Genomic DNA, 21,611 nt, shown 5'->3' on the forward strand with positions numbered 1-21,611 from the left:
AGAGGAAGGAAGCATGATTGTTACCTCGCCACCAACACAACAGGGACTTGGTGCTCCTGGATGCGCAACACACATGAGTGCCTTCTTGCTGCACTACCTGCAACATGACCCTCGAATTGTGAGAATTAGAAATAATCCTGACTACTGGGTTGCCACACTGTTAGATCCCCGGTACAAAAGTAAATTTGCAGAAATTATTCCTGCCATAGAAAGGGATGCACGCATGCAGGAGTATCAGCAGAGACTGTTGCAGAATCTTACATGTGCTTTTCCACAAAATACCAGTGGTGCACGTAGTGAATCTCACAGTTCCAACTTGCCAACCGTGGGACCGTCAAGTGTTCAGCACTCAAACCGTAACAGAACCATAGTATCTGCTGGTAACATCAATTTTGCGGAATCATTTCACCACTTTTTTAGCCTATCCTTTGCAAGGCCACAGGAGACAAGAAGTCTGACACATAGTCAACGCCTAGAGACGATGGTACAGGAGTATCTCCAAGTAAACATTGAAGCCACGACTGTGTCACTGGACCCTTGCTCTTTTTGGGCTTCCAATCTGGATAAATGGCCGGAGCTAGCCACTTACGCCTTGGAGATCTTGTCATGCCCCGCAGCCAGCGTTCTGTCTGAACGTGTGTTCAGCGCTGCTGGTGGTGTGCTGACAGATAAGCGCACGCGGCTCTCCACTGATAATGTAGACAGACTCACATTCATAAAGATGAACAAATCATGGATCCGAAACGACTTTTCTACCCCTGTGTCATCCTGGGGAGAGTAAAAGCTTGATGATTGGTTAAAATCACCCTACCAACCGTTTTAAGCTTTCAAATTACTAATCATGTTTATCTGTATCTTGGCTGGAAAATAATTTGGGCTTTGTAGCAGTGTGCAGCACTGATCCTATTAGGCCATCTATACTAAAGCTTCACCAGATTTAAAATTAATAATAATTTTTAGCTGCATCTAGCCCGGAAAATAATTTTGGGGCTCCGAGATGCGCAAGACACATAAGTGCCTTCTTGCTGCACTACCTGCAGCATGACCCTCATATTGTCAGAATTCGAAGTAATCATGATTACTGGGTTGCCACACTCTTAGATCCCCCAAACTTTTCGATCAACCTTTTCATTTTAATAAAGACCAAAAAAATGGTCATTTTTGAAATTATAAGCATTAGCAGGTTGTTAGAAACTGAAATCAAACAGTTTTCAACTCAAAACTTTATTCTAGGTGATGTTACATTTTCACATAGGACCCCTTGTTCGAAAGGAGCTTCTGAACTCTCTCGTCCATTGAATTTGTCAGGTTTTGGATGGTTTCTGCTTCAATTGTTTTGCATGAGGACAGAATACCCTCCCAGAGCTGTTGCTTAGATGTGAACTGCCTCCCGCCATCATAGACACTCCTTTTAATGATGCTACAAAGGTTCTGAATGGGGTAGAGGTCAGGGGAGCATGGGGGTCACACCATAAGTTTGTCCCCTTTTATGCCCATATCAGCCAGAGATGCAGATGTTTTATGTGCAGCATGAGATGGTGCATTATCATGCAGAAAAATGATCTTGCTGTGAAATACACGGTTCTTCTTCTTGAACCATGGCAGGAAGTGCTGTTTGAGAAAATCCACATACATTATGGAGTTCATCTTTAGCGCCTTCAGGGATCCTAAAGGGGCCGACAATCTCTCTCCCCATGATTCCAGCCCAAAACATTACTCCACCTCCTCCTTGTTGGCGCTGTAGCCGTGTTTGCGTGGGGTGTCCATCAACCAGCCATCCTCCACTCCATCCATCTGGACCATCGAGCGCTGCACGGCACTCATCCGTGAACAAAACAGTTTTGAAATCAGTCTTCATGTAATGTTTGGCCCACTGGAGCCGTTTCTGCTTGTGTGAAGTGGATAGAGGAGGTCGACAGGATGGCGTATGCACAGCTGCAAACCTCTGAAGGACCCTGCATCTTGTTGTTCGGGGGACGTTGGAGGCACAAGCAGCTTCAAAAACTTGTCTGCTGCTATGACAAGGCTTTTTTGCCGCTGCTCTTTCAACCTGACGTAATTGCCTGTAGGAAAGAGTCCTCAATTTGCCCTTATCAGCACGCACACGTGTGTACTGTGAATCAGCTACATACTTCTTGATTGCCAAGACACTTCATCCTGATCATCGCACAATGTTGATTGTAGTCATGCCTTGACCTAAACACTCCACAATTTGTTGCTTCTCAGCAGCCGACACATCCTTTTTCTTTCCCATTTTGGCAGAAAATGTAGGCTGCTTAATAATGTGAGAGAGCCTTCTTAAGTAGTCTTGCCTTTCAATGGACACACCTGCCAAACTAATTAGCACAGGTGTCTGCAATTGCTTACAGTGATATAAAGAGCCCTGACACACATCACCATCAATGAGTTTAACTGACAAACAAACAAATTCTTCCCTTATCACTCCTAAACACTTTTTGCATAATAATTTGGAACACAGTGTACATGTGCTTTTCCACAAAACACCAGTGGTTCACGTAGTGAATCTTACAGTTCTAACTTGCCAACCGTGGTCTGTATGGAGTTGTTCAATTAAAGGCCCAAAATTAAGATAACATAGATGGGAGAGGTCTCTATGAATAGGAATTCCTAAGTATTTGATACCCTGTGAGGGCCAGGCAAAGGGAAAGTTGGACTGGATGGAATCCTATATGGATTTGGGGAGGGAGACATCGAGGGCCTCAGACTTCGCTGCATTGATTTTAAAATTTGACCATGTAACAAAGTGATCTATTTCAGCCATAACAGCATGGATGGATATATGTGATTGAGTGATATATACTAGGACATCATCAGCAAATAGAGAGCACTTGTACTCGGTGCCTCCCACCTCAATCCACCTAATATTGGGGTTATGGCAAATTGATGAGAGCAGGTGCTCCGTCACTAGGATGTATAAGAGAGGGGACAGAGGACATCCCTGCCTTGTCCCATTGGTGATTGTGAAAGGTGATGAAAATGTTCTGATGCACCCCTGGGCCTTGGGGACACCCGAAGCCGGACCCTTTTTGGTGGATGCTGGTGGTTGTAGTCTTCGTGGCGGTGACCCGGTTCCGTGGCTCAGGGTGGTCAAACCAGTGGCGGAACTATTTATGTGGTTTTGATGTTTAAATGTCCGACTACGCCACCCGTGGATTGCGGTCAGAGTGAACTGCCGCTACAGGGCAGACCGCTGAGGCTGGTGTTGTGGGTGCAGCAGAGCGTAGCATAACTCCCCACGGGAGGAGTATAGCCTCAAGGCAGTGTATGCGGAGGATGGGGGTGATGGTGCAGGGCAGCAGCAGTAACGACACGGAGTCAGTGATGCAGTTCAGGGCCTTTACTCACAGTTCTTATTATCCAAACCACGTCTGCAGGTAACGGCTGCCCACGTCGTACTGTGCTCACCAGGTGAGGGGCTCAGACAACTCCCAGATAACTTTGGAGCGCTTCACAGGACCCCCTTTGTGTGTCCTTTGTCTGGCCTTTCTTACCAACACTTCTGTCCGGCTGCCTCGGGCCTCCTCTTGGTAAACTTGGCGCCAGTTTCCCTGACCCTATGTGGTGCCTTCCTAGCGGGTGTAGCGAGGGGCTGCGCCACATAAAATGTCAGAGCCTCCGGTTTCTAGCTGAGGGTCGTTTCCTGCCTCCACTAGTTCGGGGACCGGTCTCCCCCTTTGGCCTGACCCCTCCACGCAGGTGGATTCGGGCGTGCGTTGGTGACTCGCCCGTCCGCACCCCTGGGATCCCTTCATTCCTCGTTCCTGGAGCCTTCTCCGCTCCTCTTCCTTCCTTCTCCCTCTTCCAGGCCTGGGCCTCTGTTACTAGGCCCGCCTCCGGAGCAGAGCTCATGCAGAGCCCCTGCTCCCTGCCACTTCTGCTCAGACTTCTCTGCACTGAACTAAGATGGTGCCCACCTTTTATACTCCCTTCTCAATGCACCCAGGAACTGCTTCCTCCCTGCTCCTGCACTACAGGGTTCCCCTTCCTCAGTGTTCTCTCCCCCCACTCCAGCCAGGGACAGGGACTGTCGTGCCCATCTCAGGGGCATATTGGTCGCCCTGCCCCACGGCAATGTGGTGTAATGCATGCAGGTGTCGGGTCCTGATCCACACTCCATCCTTACCTGAGAGTGAGATATCACACCTCTGGGTGAGGTGCAATACCTCTGTAGCAACCGAGCCCTCAGGGTGCTACAGTTCCATTTATCTTCAGCCTAGGTGACGTATTGTGATACAGGGCCGTGATTTTGGCTATAAAAGGGTCCCCTAGACACCTACCCCAAGCTTTTTAAGAGAATCATATATGGCGTGCCAGGAGACTCTATGCAATGCTTTCTCAGCATCCAACGAGAGTATCTAATTACAAATTTTTAACTGCATCTAGCCCAGGAAATACTTTGTGCCTAGTAGCAGTGTCTGCTAGTCAGCGGATTATCCCGGCTGTTAAGCAAGCTACATCACCTGTAGTTTGGACACTTAATTTTTTCAAAGGAAATGCTTCGGGACCACGGGATACTCAGTGAAGAGCATCAGGAGGCACCCCAAGGCATAGGGGCTGGGACTGGCAGTAGGATGCCTTGCGGTGGACAGCCGAGCTCGATCCGTATAAAAGCTTTTTAACTGCAGCAGCTTTAGTGGACGCTACTGGAGCTGGAATTACGCGGCTGCTGGCATGAGACTTGCCCTCCAATAGATCCTTGTAAATGGATTTAAAGTGTATTCATTCAAATTAGAGAGACAATTTAAATTAAAAAGATTAGAGCTGCCTCCACCACAGGGGGGCTCGCTCGACCCACCAGCGGACAGGCACCAGTATTGGGAGAGGGGGGCTGGCCATCAGGGTTCACCGCGGCTCTGGCACAAACCCGGCGACACGGAGGTGGCACGGGCAGGAGCGGACTGGCCGTGTCGGCTTCCCACTTTTTGGATTTTAGAAGGGCATGACATGCCTATATCTGTGTCTCCCCCTCCTTTTACTCCTCCACCTCTTTTCTTTTCGCATGACTATATGTACTTGTCACTTTTCCATGTGTTAGTTATGTCTTCTGAGCAGTTTGTCAGCTTTTGGACACCTTTGAAGGTGTTTTCTATATGTTTCTATGTGTTTTTGTTTGCCTGCCATTGGTTTTAACGGTGTTCGAAGGTGTTCGACGAACCGAACCGAACTCAAACACTACGGGGGTGGCTCAACACTACTCTTCAGTTGTTGATTAAACACTTTGTAGGGTTAGTCTCCAATATGAAAGCAATGTCAGGGTTGGCATTGGTGTTATGCTGGTGGGTGTAGTTGCTTTTAAAACAATAGGCCATAGTTTAATTCTTGAAGAACTCATTGTTTTTTTGCATTTGGTGGTGTTTGGAATCTTTTTCACTTTCTGTGCTAAGGCTTATGCTTTTATTTCTTTCTTGGTAACACTTTAGCTACCTTAGTTGGCAAAAAGCAAAGCTAATTGAGAGAATTTGTAGGCAGAGGTGGAAAAGCTACATAACTGATTCCAAAAACTCCTCTGTCTTTAGAGTTAGTGTTAAAAATGCCAAAAATGGCAGAGGTCTTTAGGGGGAATTTGATGCTGCTGTTGACTCTTTGTAATCTGTTTGAGCTAAGGCTCATAGTGTACTTTCTTGGTAAGAGTTTAGTTACCTTATTGGCAAAAAAGTGATAATAATTGAGAGAAATGTAAGAATTGGTGGAAAAGCTCCATAGCTGATTCACAAGAATTCATCTTTGAGTTTTGGACAATGCTTTGCCTTGTTTTTAAACTTTTTAGTAATTGGCTCTTTCAAGACATATTCAGTCCTCCTTTTTTAAGTAAAACTTTAGCAGATTTAACAGCCAAAATCCCAAACCAGTCAAGTGGGTTCATGCATTGGTGGTATAGTGGTGAGCATAGCTGCTTCCCAAGCAGTTGACCCGGGTTCGATTTCCAGCCAATGCAATACTTATGTATCTTTATTTCTGGCATATCATACATTTTACAAACTATTTTGTAATGTTAGTGCAGAAAATGTAAAAAAAAAAAGCTGACTCTGTAAGCATTGGTGGTATAGTGTTGAGCATAGCTGCCTTCCAAGCAGTTGACCTGGGTTCAATTCCCGGCCAATACCAAACATCGGTGTTTTTTTTTTCGGTCACGCCATACTTTTTACTAACAATTTTGTAGGGTTAGTGCAGAAAATGTGAAAAAAATGCTGGGTACCTTAAGCATTTTTGGTATAGTGGTGAGCAAACTTGCCTTCCAAGCAGTTGACCTGCGATTGATTCCTGTTCAATGCAATACTTATGTGGGGGTTTTTTTCCTGGCACGTCTTACTTTTTACTAATAATTTCGTATTGTTAGTGCAGAAAATGTAAGAAAAAAACATGGCTTCTGTAAGTGTTGGTGGTATCGTGGTGAGAATCGCTGCCTTCCAATTAGTTGACCCGAGTTCGATTCTCAGCCAATGCATGTATTGCTTTTCACATTTGGTGATGCTTTTAGTCTGTTTTAATTTTTCGTGTTAAGGCTCATGCTCTTCTTTCTTCTTAGAGTTTAGCAACCACGAAAATGAGAAAAAAATTGAAGAGAATATTTCTTAGCTTTTTTTCAACTGTCTCATCTAACTGATCTTCTACTCTTCAGTTGTTGATTAAACACTTTGTAGGGTTAGTCTCCAATGTGAAAGCAATGTCAGGGTTGGCATTGGTGTTATGCTGGTGGGTGTAGTTGCTTTTAAAACAATAGGCCATAGTTTAATTCTTGAAGAACTCATTGTTTTTTTGCATTTGGTGGTGTTTGGACTCTTTTTCACTTTCTGTGCTAAGGCTTATGCTTTTATTTCTTTCTTGGTAACACTTTAGCTATCTTAGTTGGCAAAAAGCAAAGCTAATTGAGAGAATTTGTAGGCAGAGGTGGAAAAGCTACATAACTGATTCCAAAAACTCCTCTGTCTTTAGAATTAGTGTTAAAAATGCCAAAAATAGCAGAGGTCTTTAGGGGTAATTTGGTGCTAGTGCTGACTTTTTGTAATCTTTTTGAGCTAAGGCTCATAGTGTACTTTTTTTCTTGGTAAGAGTTTAGTTACCTTATTGGCAAAAAAGTGAAAATAATTGAGAGAATTGTAAGAATTGGTGGAAAAGCTCCATAGCTGATTCACAAGAATTCATCTTTGAGTTTTGGACAATGCTTTGCCTTGTTTTTAAACTTTTTAGTAATTGGCTCTTTCAAGACATATTCAGTCCTCCTTTTTTTAAGTAAAACTTTAGCAGATTTAACAGCCATAATCCCAAACCAGTCAAGTTGGTTCATGCATTGGTGGTATAGTGGTGAGCATAGCTGCTTCCCAAGCAGTTGACCCAGGTTCGATACCCGGCCAATGCAATACTTATGTAGTTTTATTTCTGGCATATCATACATTTTACAAACTATTTTGTAATGTTAGTGCAGAAAATGTAAAAAAAAAAGCTGATCCTGTAAGCATTGGTGGTATAGTCGTGAGCATAACTGCCTTCCAAGCAGTTGACCCGGGTTCGATTCCCGGCCAATGCAAAACATAGGTGTGTTTTTTTTTCAGGCACGTCATAATTTTTACTAACAATTTTGTAGGGTTAGTGCAGAAAATGTGAAAAAAATGCTGTGTACCTTAAGCATTTTTGGTATAGTGGTGAGCAAACCTGCCTTCCAAGCAGTTGACCTGCGATTGATTCCTGGTCAATGCAATACTTATGTGGGTTTTTTTTTTCCTGGCACGTCTTACTTTTTACTAATAATTTTGTATTGTTAGTGCAGAAAATGTAAGAAAAAAACATGACTTCTGTAAGTGTTGGTGGTATAGTGGTGAGCAAAGCTGCCTTCCAAACAGTTGAACGGGGTTCGTTTCCTGGCCAACGCATGAATTGTTTTTCACATTTGGTGATGCTTTTAGTCTGTTTTAATTTTTCATGTTAAGGCTCATGCTCTTCTTTCTTCTTAGAGTTTAGCAACCACGAAAATGAGAAAAAAATTGAAGAGAATATTTCTTAGATTTTTTTCAACTGTCTCATCTAACTGATCTTCTGCTCTTCAGTTGTTTATTAAATACTTTGTAGGGTTAGTCTCCAATAAGAAAGCAATGTCAGGGTTGGCATTGGTGTTATGCTGGTGGGTGTAGTTGCTTTTAAAACAATAGGCCATAGTTTAATTCTTGAAGAACTCATTGTTTTTTTGCATTTGGTGGTGTTTGGAATCTTTTTCACTTTCTGTGCTAAGGCTTATGCTTTTATTTCTTTCTTGGTAACACTTTAGCTACCTTAGTGGGCAGAAAGCAAAGCTAATTGAGAGAATTTGTAGGCAGAGGTGGAAAAGGTACATAACTGATTACAAAAACTCCTCTGTCTTTAGAGTTAGTGTTAAAAATGCCAAAAATGGCAGAGGTCTTTAGGGGGAATTTGGTGCTGGTGCTGACTCTTTGTAATCTGTTTGAGCTAAGGCTCATAGTGTACTTTCTTTCTTGGTAAGAGTTTAGTTACCTTATTGGTAAAAAAGTGAAAATAATTGAGAGAAATGTAAGAATTTTTGGAAAAGCTACATAGCTGATTCACAAGAATTCATCTTTGAGTTTTGGACAATGCTTTGCCTTGTTTTTAAACTTTTTAGTAATTGGCTCTTTCAAGGCATATTCAGTCATCCTTTTTTTAAGTAAAACTTTAGCAGATTTAACAGCCAAAATCCCAAACCAGTCAAGTGGGTTCGTGCATTGGTGGTATAGTGGTGAGCATAGCTGCTTCCCAAGCAGTTGACCCAGGTTCGATTTCCAGCCAATGCAATACTTATGTAATTTTATTTCTGGCATATCATACATTTTACAAACTATTTTGTAATGTTAGTGCAGAAAATGTAAAAAAAAAAGCTGACCCTGTAAGCATTGGTGGTAAAGTGGTGAGCATAGCTGCCTTCCAAGCAGTTGACCTGGGTTCAATTCCCGGCCAATACAAAACATCGGTGTTTTTTTTTTTCAGTCACGTCATACTTTTTACTAACAATTTTGTAGGGTTAGTGCAGAAAATGTGAAAAAAATGCTGGGTACCTTAAGCATTTTTGGTATAGTGGTGAGCAAACCTGCCTTCCAAGCAGTTGACCTGCGATTGATTCCTGGTCAATGCAATACTTATGTGGGTTTTTTTTAACTGGCACGTTTTACGTTTTACTAATAATTTCGTATTGTTAGTGCAGAAAATGTAAGAAAAAAACATGGCTTCTGTAAGTGTTGGTGGTATAGTGGTGAGAATCGCTGCCTTAAAAGTAGTTGACCCGAGTTCGATTCTCAGCCAACGCATGAATTGTTTTTCACATTTGGCGATGCTTTTAGTCTGTTTTAATTTTTCGTTTTAAGTCTCTGGCTCTTCTTTCTTCTTAGAGTTTAGCAAACACGAAAATGAGAAAAAAATTGAAGAGAATATTTCTTAGCTTTTTTTCAACTGTCTCATCTAACTGATCTTCTGTTCTTCAGTTGTCGATTAAACACTTTGTAGGGTTAGTCTCCAATATGAAAGCAATATCAGGGTTGGCATTGGTGTTATGCTGGTGGGTGTAGTTGCTTTTAAAACAATAGGCCATAGTTTAATTCTTGAAGAACTCATTGTTTTTTTGCATTTGGTGGTGTTTGGACTCTTTTTCACTTTCTGTGCTAAGGCTTATGCTTTTATTTCTTTCTTGGTAACACTTTAGCTACCTTAGTTGGCAAAAAGCAATGCTAATTAAGAGAATTTGTAGGCAGAGGTGGAAAAGCTACATAACTGATTCCAAAAACTCCTCTGTCTTTAGAGTTAGTGTTAAAAATGCCAAAAATGGCAGAGGTCTTTAGGGGGAATTTGGTGCTGACTCTTTGTAATCCTTTAGAGCTAAGGCTCATTGTGTACTTTCTTTCTTGGTAAGAGTTTAGTTACCTTATTGGCAAAAAAGTGAAAACAATTGAGAGAAATGTAAGAATTGGTGGAAAAGCTACATAGCTGATTCACAAGAATTCATCTTTGAGTTTTGGACAATGCTTTGCCTTGTTTTTAAACTTTTTAGTAATTGGCTCTTTCAAGGCATATTCAGTCATCCTTTTTTTAAGTAAAACTTTAGCAGATTTAACAGCCAAAATCCCAAACCAGTCAAGTTGGTTTGTGCATTGGTGGTATAGTGGTGAGCATAGCTGCTTCCCAAGCAGTTGACCCAGGTTCGATTTCCAGCCAATGCAATACTTATGTAATTTTATTTCTGGCATATCATACATTTTACAAACTATTTTGTAATGTTAGTGCAGAAAATGTAAAAACAAAAGCTGACCCTGTAAGCATTGGTGGTAAAGTGGTGAGCATAGCTGCCTTCCAAGCAGTTTACCTGGGTTCAATTCCCGGCCAATACACAACATCGGTGTTTTTTTTTTTCAGTCACGTCATACTTTTTACTAACAATTTTGTAGGGTTAGTGCAGAAAATGTGAAAAAAATGCTGGGTACCTTAAGCATTTTTGGTATAGTGGTGAGCAAACCTGCCTTCCAAGCAGTTGACCTGCGATTGATTCCTGGTCAATGTAAAACTTATGTGGGGGTTTTTTTCCTGGCACGTCTTACTTTTTACTAATAATTTCGTATTGTTAGTGCAGAAAATGTAAGAAAAAAACATGGCTTCTGTAATTGTTGGTGGTATAGTGGTGAGAATCGCTGCCTTCCAAGTAGTTGACCCGAGTTTGATTCTCAGCCAATGCATGAATTGTTTTTCACATTTGGTGATGCTTTTAGTCTGTTTTAATTTTTCGTGTTAAGTCTCAGGCTCTTCTTTCTTCTTAGAGTTTAGCAACCACGAAAATGAGAAAAAAATTGAAGAGAATATTTCTTAGATTTTTTTCAACTGTCTCATCTAACTGATCTTCTGCTCTTCAGTTGTTGATTAAACACTTTGTAGGGTTAGTCTCCAATATGAAGTCAATGTCAGGGTTGGCATTAGTGTTATGCTGGTGGGTGTAGTTGCTTTTAAAACAATAGGCCATAGTTTAATTCTTGAAGAACTCATTGTTTTTTTGCATTTGGTGGTGTTTGGAATCTTTTTCACTTTCTGTGCTAAGGCTTATGCTTTTATTTCTTTCTTGGTAACACTTTAGCTACCTTAGTTGGCAAAAAGCAAAGCTAATTGAGAGAATTTGTAGGCAGAGGTGGAAAAGCTACATAACTGATTCCAAAAACTCCTCTGTCTTTAGAGTTAGTGTTAAAAATGCCAAAAATGGCAGAGGTCTTTAGGGGGAATTTGGTGCTGCTGTTGAATCTTTGTAATCTGTTTGAGCTAAGGCTCATAGTGTACTTTCTTTCTTGGTAAGAGTTTAGTTACCTTATAGGCAAAAAAGTGAAAATAATTGAGAGAAATGTAAGAATTGGTGTAAAAGCTACATAGCTGATTCACAAGAATTCATCTTTGAGTTTTGGACAAAGCTTTGCCTTGTTTTTAAACTTTTTAGTAATTGGCTCTTTCAAGACATATTCAGTCCTCCTTTTTTAAGTAAAACTTTAGCAGATTTAACAGCCAAAATCCCAAACCAGTCAAGTGGGTTCATGCAGTGATGGTATAGTGGTGAGCATAGCTGCTTCCCAAGCAGTTGACCCGGGTTCGATTTCCAGCCAATGCAATACTTATGTAGTTTTATTTCTGGCATATCATACATTTTACAGACTATTTTGTAATGTTAGTGCAGAAAATGTAAAAAAAAAAAGCTGACCCTGTAAGCATTGGTGGTATAGTGGTGAGCATAGCTGCCTTCCAAGCAGTTGAACCGGGTTCAATTCCCGGCCAATACAAAACATCGGTGTTTTTTTTTTTCAGGCACGTCATACTTTTTACTAACAATTTTGTAGGGTTAGTGCAGAAAATGTGAAAAAAATGCTGGGTACCTTAAGCATTTTTGGTATAGTGGTGAGCAAACTTGCCTTCCAAGCAGTTGACCTGCGATTGATTCCTGGTCAATGCAATACTTATGTGGGTTTTTTTTAACTGGCACGTCTTACGTTTTACTAATAATTTCGTATTGTTAGTGCAGAAAATATAAGAAAAAAACATGGCTTCTGTAAGTGTTGGTGGTATAGTGGTGAGAATCGCTGCCTTAAAAGTAGTTGACCCGAGTTCGATTCTCAGCCAACGCATGAATTGTTTTTCACATTTGGCGATGCTTTTAGTCTGTTTTAATTTTTCGTTTTAAGTCTCTGGCTCTTCTTTCTTCTTAGAGTTTAGCAACCACGAAAATGAGAAAAAAATTGAAGAGAATATTTCTTAGCTTTTTTTCAACTGTCTCATCTAACTGATCTTCTGTTCTTCAGTTGTTGATTAAACACTTTGTAGGGTTAGTCTCCAATATGAAAGCAATATCAGGGTTGGCATTGGTGTTATGCTGGTGGGTGTAGTTGCTTTTAAAACAATAGGCCATAGTTTAATTCTTGAAGAACTCATTGTTTTTTTGCATTTGGTGGTGTTTGGACTCTTTTTCACTTTCTGTGCTAAGGCTTATGCTTTTATTTCTTTCTTGGTAACACTTTAGCTACCTTAGTTGGCAAAAAGCAAAGCTAATTAAGAGAATTTGTAGGCAGAGGTGGAAAAGCTACATAACTGATTCCAAAAACTCCTCTGTCTTTAGAGTTAGTGTTAAAAATGCCAAAAATGGCAGAGGTCTTTAGGGGGAATTTGGTGCTGACTCTTTGTAATCCTTTAGAGCTAAGGCTCATTGTGTACTTTCTTTCTTGGTAAGAGTTTAGTTACCTTATTGGCAAAAAAGTGAAAACAATTGAGAGAAATGTAAGAATTGGTGGAAAAGCTACATAGCTGATTCACAAGAATTCATCTTTGAGTTTTGGACAATGCTTTGCCTTGTTTTTAAACTTTTTAGTAATTGGCTCTTTCAAGGCATATTCAGTCATCCTTTTTTTAAGTAAAACTTTAGCAGATTTAACAGCCAAAATCCCAAACCAGTCAAGTTGGTTTGTGCATTGGTGGTATAGTGGTGAGCATAGCTGCTTCCCAAGCAGTTGACCCAGGTTCGATTTCCAGCCAATGCAATACTTATGTAATTTTATTTCTGGCATATCATACATTTTACAAACTATTTTGTAATGTTAGTGCAGAAAATGTAAAAACAAAAGCTGACCCTGTAAGCATTGGTGGTAAAGTGGTGAGCATAGCTGCCTTCCAAGCAGTTTACCTGGGTTCAATTCCCGGCCAATACACAACATCGGTGTTTTTTTTTTTCAGTCACGTCATACTTTTTACTAACAATTTTGTAGGGTTAGTGCAGAAAATGTGAAAAAAATGCTGGGTACCTTAAGCATTTTTGGTATAGTGGTGAGCAAACCTGCCTTCCAAGCAGTTGACCTGCGATTGATTCCTGGTCAATGTAAAACTTATGTGGGGGTTTTTTTCCTGGCACGTCTTACTTTTTACTAATAATTTCGTATTGTTAGTGCAGAAAATGTAAGAAAAAAACATGGCTTCTGTAATTGTTGGTGGTATAGTGGTGAGAATCGCTGCCTTCCAAGTAGTTGACCCGAGTTTGATTCTCAGCCAATGCATGAATTGTTTTTCACATTTGGTGATGCTTTTAGTCTGTTTTAATTTTTCGTGTTAAGTCTCAGGCTCTTCTTTCTTCTTAGAGTTTAGCAACCACGAAAATGAGAAAAAAATTGAAGAGAATATTTCTTAGATTTTTTTCAACTGTCTCATCTAACTGATCTTCTGCTCTTCAGTTGTTGATTAAACACTTTGTAGGGTTAGTCTCCAATATGAAGTCAATGTCAGGGTTGGCATTAGTGTTATGCTGGTGGGTGTAGTTGCTTTTAAAACAATAGGCCATAGTTTAATTCTTGAAGAACTCATTGTTTTTTTGCATTTGGTGGTGTTTGGAATCTTTTTCACTTTCTGTGCTAAGGCTTATGCTTTTATTTCTTTCTTGGTAACACTTTAGCTACCTTAGTTGGCAAAAAGCAAAGCTAATTGAGAGAATTTGTAGGCAGAGGTGGAAAAGCTACATAACTGATTCCAAAAACTCCTCTGTCTTTAGAGTTAGTGTTAAAAATGCCAAAAATGGCAGAGGTCTTTAGGGGGAATTTGGTGCTGCTGTTGAATCTTTGTAATCTGTTTGAGCTAAGGCTCATAGTGTACTTTCTTTCTTGGTAAGAGTTTAGTTACCTTATAGGCAAAAAAGTGAAAATAATTGAGAGAAATGTAAGAATTGGTGTAAAAGCTACATAGCTGATTCACAAGAATTCATCTTTGAGTTTTGGACAAAGCTTTGCCTTGTTTTTAAACTTTTTAGTAATTGGCTCTTTCAAGACATATTCAGTCCTCCTTTTTTAAGTAAAACTTTAGCAGATTTAACAGCCAAAATCCCAAACCAGTCAAGTGGGTTCATGCAGTGATGGTATAGTGGTGAGCATAGCTGCTTCCCAAGCAGTTGACCCGGGTTCGATTTCCAGCCAATGCAATACTTATGTAGTTTTATTTCTGGCATATCATACATTTTACAGACTATTTTGTAATGTTAGTGCAGAAAATGTAAAAAAAAAAGCTGACCCTGTAAGCATTGGTGGTATAGTGGTGAGCATAGCTGCCTTCCAAGCAGTTGAACTGGGTTCAATTCCCGGCCAATACAAAACATCGGTGTTTTTTTTTTTCAGGCACGTCATACTTTTTACTAACAATTTTGTAGGGTTAGTGCAGAAAATGTGAAAAAAATGCTGGGTACCTTAAGCATTTTTGGTATAGTGGTGAGCAAACTTGCCTTCCAAGCAGTTGACCTGCGATTGATTCCTGGTCAATGCAATACTTATGTGGGTTTTTTTTAACTGGCACGTCTTACGTTTTACTAATAATTTCGTATTGTTAGTGCAGAAAATATAAGAAAAAAACATGGCTTCTGTAAGTGTTGGTGGTATAGTGGTGAGAATCGCTGCCTTAAAAGTAGTTGACCCGAGTTCGATTCTCAGCCAACGCATGAATTGTTTTTCACATTTGGCGATGCTTTTAGTCTGTTTTAATTTTTCGTTTTAAGTCTCTGGCTCTTCTTTCTTCTTAGAGTTTAGCAACCACGAAAATGAGAAAAAAATTGAAGAGAATATTTCTTAGTTTTTTTTCAACTGTCTCATCTAACTGATCTTCTGTTCTTCAGTTGTTGATTAAACACTTTGTAGGGTTAGTCTCCAATATGAAAGCAATATCAGGGTTGGCATTGGTGTTATGCTGGTGGGTGTAGTTGCTTTTAAAACAATAGGCCATAGTTTAATTCTTGAAGAACTCATTGTTTTTTTGCATTTGGTGGTGTTTGGACTCTTTTTCACTTTCTGTGCTAAGGCTTATGCTTTTATTTCTTTCTTGGTAACACTTTAGCTACCTTAGTTGGCAAAAAGCAAAGCTAATTAAGAGAATTTGTAGGCAGAGGTGGAAAAGCTACATAACTGATTCCAAAAACTCCTCTGTCTTTAGAGTTAGTGTTAAAAATGCCAAAAATGGCAGAGGTCTTTAGGGGGAATTTGGTGCTGACTCTTTGTAATCCTTTAGAGCTAAGGCTCATTGTGTACTTTCTTTCTTGGTAAGAGTTTAGTTACCTTATTGGCAAAAAAGTGAAAACAATTGAGAGAAATGTAAGAATTGGTGGAAAAGCTACATAGTTGATTCACAAGAATTCATCTTTGAGTTTTGGACAATGCTTTGCCTTGTTTTTAAACTTTTTAGTAATTGGCTCTTTCAAGACATATTCAGTCCTCCTTTTTTAAGTAAAACTTTAGCAGATTTAACAGCCAAAATCCCAAACCAGACAAGTGGGTTCATGCATTGGTGGTATAGTGGTGAGCATAGCTGCTTCCCAAGCATTTGGCCCGGGTTCGATTCCTGGCCAATGCAAAACATGGGTGTGTTTTTTTTTCAGGCACGTCATACTTTTTACTAACAATTTTGTAGGGTTAGTGCAGAAAATGTGAAAAAAATGCTGGGTACCTTAAGCATTTTTGGTATAGTGGTGAGCAAACCTGCCTTCCAAGCAGTTGACCTGCGATTGATTCCTGGTCAATGCAATACTTATGTGGGTTTTTTTTTCCTGGCACGTCTTACTTTTTACTAATAATTTTGTATTGTTAGTGCAGAAAATGTAAGAAAAAAACATGGGTTCTGTAAGTGTTGGTGGTATAGTGGTGAGCATAGCTGCCTTCCAAGCAGTTGACCCGGGTTTGATTCCTGGCCAACACATGAATTGTTTTTCACATTTGGTGATGCTTTTAGTCTGTTTTAATTTTTCGTGTTAAGGCTCATGCTCTTCTTTCTTCTTAGAGTTTAGCAACCACGAAAATGAGAAAAAAATTGAAGAGAATATTTCTTAGATTTTTTTCAACTGTCTCATCTAACTGATCTTCTGCTCTTCAGTTGCTGATTAAATACTTTGTAGGGTTAGTCTCCAATACGAAAGCAATGTCAGGGTTGACATTGGTGTTATGCTGGTGGGTGTAGTTGCTTTTAAAACAATAGGCCATAGTTTAATTCTTGAAGAACTCATTGTTTTTTTGCATTTGGTGGTGTTTGGAATCTTTTTCACTTTCTGTGCTAAGGCTTATGCTTTTATTTCTTTCTTGGTAACACTTTAGCTACCTTAGTGGGCATAAAGCAAAGCTAATTGAGTGAATTTGTAGGCAGAGGTGGAAAAGCTACATAACTGATTCCAAAAACTCCTCTGACTTTAGAGTTAGTGTTAAAAATGCCAAAAATGGCAGAGGTCTTTAGGGGGAATTTGGTGCTGCTGTTGACTCTTTGTAATCTGTTTGAGCTAAGGCTCATAGTGTACTTTCTTTCTTGGTAAGAGTTTAGTTACCTTATTGGCAAAAAAGTGAAAATAATTGAGAGAAATGTAAGAATTGGTGGAAAAGCTACATAGCTGATTCACAAGAATTCATCTTTGAGTTTTGGACAATGCTTTGCCTTGTTTTTAAACTTTTTAGTAATTGGCTCTTTCAAGACATATTCAGTCCTCCTTTTTTTAAGTAAAACTTTAGCAGATTTAACAGCCATAATCCCAAACCAGTCAATTTGGTTCATGCATTGGTGGTATAGTGGTGAGCATAGCTGCTTCCCAAGCAGTTGACCTGGGTTTGATTCCGGCCAATGCAATACTTATGTAGTTTTATTTCTGCCTTATCATACATTATACAAACTATTTTGTAATGTTAGTGCAGAAAATGTAAAAAAAAAAGCTGACCTTGTAAGCATTGGTGGTATAGTGGTGAGCATAGCTGCCTTCCAAGCAGTTGACCCGGGTTCGATTCCTGGCCAATGCAAAACATGGGTGTGGCTTTTTTTCAGGCACGTCATAATTTTTACTAACAATTTTGTAGGGTTAGTGCAGAAAATGTGAAAAAAATGCTGGGTACCTTAAGCATTTTTGGTATAGTGGTGAGCAAACCTGCCTTCCAAGCAGTTGACCTGCGATTGATTCCTGGTCAATGCAATACTTATGTGGGTTTTTTTTTCCTGGCACGTCTTACTTTTTACTAATAATTTTGTATTGTTAGTGCAGAAAATGTAAGAAAAAAACATGGCTTCTGTAAGTGTTGGTGGTATAGTGGTGAGCATAGCTACCTTCCAAGCAGTTGACCCGGGTTTGATTCCCAGCCAACGCATGAATTGTTTTTCACATTTGGTGATGCTTTTAGTCTGTTTTAATTTTTCGTGTTAAGGCTCATGCTCTTCTTTCTTCTTAGAGTTTAGCAACCACGAAAATGAGAAAAAAATTGAAGAGAATATTTCTTAGATTTTTTTCAACTGTCTCATCTAACTGATCTTCTGCTCTTCAGTTGTTGATTAAATACTTTGCAGGGTTAGTCTCCAATACGAAAGCAATGTCAGGGTTGGCATTGGTGTTATTCTGGCGGGTGTAGTTCCATTTAAAACAAGAGGCCATAGTTTATTTCTTGAAGAACTCATTGTTTTTTTGCATTTGGTGGTGTTTGGACTCTTTTTCACTTTCTGTGCTAAGGCTTATGTTTTTATTTCTTTCTTGGTAACACTTTAGCTACCTTAGTTGGCAAAAAGCAAAGCTAATTGAGAGAATTTGTAGGCAGAGGTGGAAAAGCTACATAACTGATTCCAAAAACTCCTCTGTCTTTAGAGTTAGTGTTAAAAATGCCAAAAATGGCAGAGGTCTTTAGGGGGAATTTGGTGCTGCTGTTGACTCTTTGTAATCTGTTTGAGCTAAGGCTCATAGTTTACTTTCTTTCTTGGTAAGAGTTTAGTTACCTTATTGGCAAAAAAGTGAAAATAATTGAGAGAAATGTAAGAATTGGTGGAAAAGCTACATAGCTGATTCACAAGAATTCATCTTTGAGTTTTGGACAATGCTTTGCCTTGTTTTTAAACTTTTTAGTAATTGGCTCTTTCAAGACATATTCAGTCCTCCTTTTTTTAAGTAAAACTTTAGCAGATTTAACAGCCATAATCCCAAACCAGTCAATTTGTTTCATGCATTGGTGGTATAGTGGTGAGCATAGCTGCTTCCCAAGCAGTTGACCTGGGTTTGATTCCGGCCAATGCAATACTTATGTAGTTTTATTTCTGGCTTATCATACATTATACAAACTATTTTGTAATGTTAGTGCAGAAAATGTAAAAAAAAAGTTGATCCCGTAAGCATTGGTGGTATAGTGGTGAGCATAGCTGCCTTCCAAGCAGTTGACCCGGGTTTGATTCCTGGCCAATGCAAAACATGGGTGTGGCTTTTTTTCAGGCACGTCATAATTTTTACTAACAATTTTGTAGGGTTAGTGCAGAAAATGTGAAAAAAATGCTGGGTACCTTAAGCATTTTTGGTATAGTGGTGAGCAAACCTGCCTTCCAAGCAGTTGACCTGCGATTGATTCCTGGTCAATGCAATACTTATGTGGGTTTTTTTTTCCTGGCACGTCTTACTTTTTACTAATAATTTGGTATTGTTAGTGCAGAAAATGTAAGAAAAATACATGGCTTCTGTAAGTGTTGGTGGTATAGTGGTGAGAATCGCTGCCTTCCAAGTAGTTGACCTGAGTTCGATTCTCAGCCAACGCATGAATTGTTTTTCACATTTGGTGATGCTTTTAGTCTGTTTTAATTTTTCGTGTTAAGTCTCAGGCTCTTCTTTCTTCTTAGAGTTTACCAACCACGAAAATGAGAAAAAAATTGAAGAGAAAAAAATTGAAGAGAATATTTCTTAGCTTTTTTTCAACTGTCTCATCTAACTGATCTTCTGCTCTTCAGTTGTTGATTAAACACTTTGTAGGGTTAGTCTCCAATACGAAAGCAATGTCAGGGTTGACATTGGTGTTATGCTGGTCGGTGTAGTTGCTTTTAAAACAATAGGCCATAGTTTAATTCTTGAAGAACTCATTGTTTTTTTGCATTTGGTGGTGTTTGGAATCTTTTTCACTTTCTGTGCTAAGGCTTATGCTTTTATTTCTTTCTTGGTAACACTTTAGCTACCTTAGTGGGCAGAAAGCAAAGCTAATTGAGAGAATTTGTAGGCAGAGGTGGAAAAGCTACATAACTGATTCCAAAAACTCCTCTGTCTTTAGAGTTAGTGTTAAAAATGCCAAAAATGGCAGAGGTCTTTAGGGGGAATTTGGTGCTGCTGTTGACTCTTTGTAATCTGTTTGAGCTAAGGCTCATAGTGTACTTTCTTTCTTTGTAAGAGTTTAGTTACCTTATTGGCAAAAAAGTGAAAATAATTGAGAGAAATGTAAGAATTGGTGGAAAAGCTACATAGCTGATTCACAAGAATTCATCTTTAAGTTTTGGACAATGCTTTGCCTTGTTTTTAAACTTTTTAGTAATTGGCTCTTTCAAGACATATTCAGTCCTCCTTTTTTAAGTAAAACTTTAGCAGATTTAACAGCCAAAATCCCAAACCAGTCAAGTGGGTTCATGCATTGGTGGTATAGTGGTGAGCATAGCTGCTTCCCAAGCAGTTGACCCGGGTTCTATTTCCAGCCAATGCAATACTTATGTAGTTTTATTTCTGGCATATCATACATTTTACAAACTATTTTGTAATGTTAGTGCAGAAAATGTAAAAAAAAAAGCTGACCTTGTAAGCATTGGTGGTATAGTGGTGAGCATAGCTGCCTTCCAAGCAGTTGACCTGGGTTCAATTCCCGGCCAATACAAAACATCCGTGTTTTTTTTTTTCAGGCACGTCATACTTTTTACTAACAATTTTGTAGGGTTAGTGCAGAAAATGTGAAAAAAATGCTGGGTACCTTAAGCATTTTTGGTATAGTGGTGAGCAAACCTGCCTTCCAAGCAGTTGACCTGCGATTGATTCCTGGTCAATGCAATACTTATGTGGGGTTTTTTTTCCTGGCACGTCTTACTTTTTACTAATAATTTCGTATTGTTAGTGCAGAAAATGTAAGAAAAAAACATGGCTTCTGTAAGTGTTGGTGGTATAGTGGTAAGAATCGCTGCCTTCCACGTAGTTGACCTGAGTTTGATTCTCAGCCAACGCATGAATTGTTTTTCACATTTGGTGATGCTTTTAGACTGTTTTAATTTTTCGTGTTAAGGCTCATGCTCTTCTTTCTTCTTAGAGTTTAGCAACCACGAAAATGAGAAAAAAATTGAAGAGAATATTTCTTAGCTTTTTTTCAACTGTCTCATCTAACTGATCTTCTGCTCTTCAGTTGTTGATTAAACACTTTGTAGGGTTAGTCTCCAATATGAAAGCAATGTCAGGGTTGGCATTGGTGTTATGCTGGTGGGTGTAGTTGCTTTTAAAACAATAGGCCATAGTTTAATTCTTGAAGAACTCATTGTTTTTTTGCATTTGGTGGTGTTTGGACTCTTTTTCACTTTCTGTGCTAAGGCTTATGTTTTTATTTCTTTCTTGGTAACACTTTAGCTACCTTAGTTGGCAAAAAGCAAAGCTAATTGAGAGAATTTGTAGGCAGAGGTGGAAAAGCTACATAACTGATTCCAAAAACTCCTCTGTCTTTAGAGTTAGTGTTAAAAATGCCAAAAATGGCAGAGGTCTTTAGGGGTAATTTGGTGCTGGTGCTGACTCTTTGTAATCATTTTGAGCTAAGGCTCATAGTTTACTTTCTTTCTTGGTAAGAGTTTAGTTACCTTATTGGCAAAAAAGTGAAAATAAATGAGAGAATTGTAAGAATTGGTGGAAAAGCTCCATAGCTGATTCACAAGATTTCATCTTTGAGTTTTGGACAATGCTTTGCCTTGTTTTTAAACTTTTTAGTAATTGGCTCTTTCAAGACATATTCAGTCCTCCTTTTTTTAAGTAAAACTTTAGCAGATTTAACAGCCATAATCCCAAACCAGTCAAGTTGGTTTATGCATTGGTGGTATAGTGGTGAGCATAACTGCTTCCCAAGCAGTTGACCCGGGTTCGATTCCTGGCCAATGCAAAACTGATGTAGTTTTATTTCTGGCATATCATACATTTTACAAACTATTTTGTAATGTTAGTGCAGAAAATGTAAAAAAAAAAGCTGATCCTGTAAGCATTGGTGGTATAGTGGTGAGCATAGCTGCCTTCCAAGCAGTTGGCCCGGGTTCGATTCCTGGCCAATGCAAAACATGGGTGTGTTTTTTTT

General features: G+C 39.4%; 6 non-coding genes across 6 annotated transcripts; all 6 read left to right on the forward strand.

The window, feature by feature from the left end:
- The first annotated feature begins 7,306 nt into the window (after positions 1-7,306).
- TRNAG-CCC (transfer RNA glycine (anticodon CCC)) lies at positions 7,307-7,378 on the forward strand. Its single transcript has one exon. It is a non-coding gene; the product is annotated as a tRNA-Gly (tRNA).
- An 8,441-nt stretch (positions 7,379-15,819) lies between these two features.
- Positions 15,820-15,891, forward strand: TRNAG-CCC (transfer RNA glycine (anticodon CCC)). Its single transcript has one exon. It is a non-coding gene; the product is annotated as a tRNA-Gly (tRNA).
- A 1,349-nt stretch (positions 15,892-17,240) lies between these two features.
- TRNAG-UCC (transfer RNA glycine (anticodon UCC)) lies at positions 17,241-17,312 on the forward strand. Its single transcript has one exon. It is a non-coding gene; the product is annotated as a tRNA-Gly (tRNA).
- Positions 17,313-20,096: 2,784 nt separating this feature from the next.
- Positions 20,097-20,168, forward strand: TRNAG-UCC (transfer RNA glycine (anticodon UCC)). Its single transcript has one exon. It is a non-coding gene; the product is annotated as a tRNA-Gly (tRNA).
- A 1,182-nt stretch (positions 20,169-21,350) lies between these two features.
- On the forward strand, positions 21,351-21,422 carry TRNAG-CCC (transfer RNA glycine (anticodon CCC)). The gene has a single exon. It is a non-coding gene; the product is annotated as a tRNA-Gly (tRNA).
- A 96-nt stretch (positions 21,423-21,518) lies between these two features.
- Positions 21,519-21,590, forward strand: TRNAG-UCC (transfer RNA glycine (anticodon UCC)). The gene has a single exon. It is a non-coding gene; the product is annotated as a tRNA-Gly (tRNA).
- Positions 21,591-21,611: the final 21 nt, after the last annotated feature.

The sequence above is a fragment of the Phyllobates terribilis genome, unplaced genomic scaffold, assembly GCF_046119375.1.
Source record: "Phyllobates terribilis strain yellow unplaced genomic scaffold, ASM4611937v1 Scaffold_3__8_contigs__length_932513732, whole genome shotgun sequence".
NCBI lineage: Eukaryota > Metazoa > Chordata > Amphibia > Anura > Dendrobatidae > Phyllobates > Phyllobates terribilis.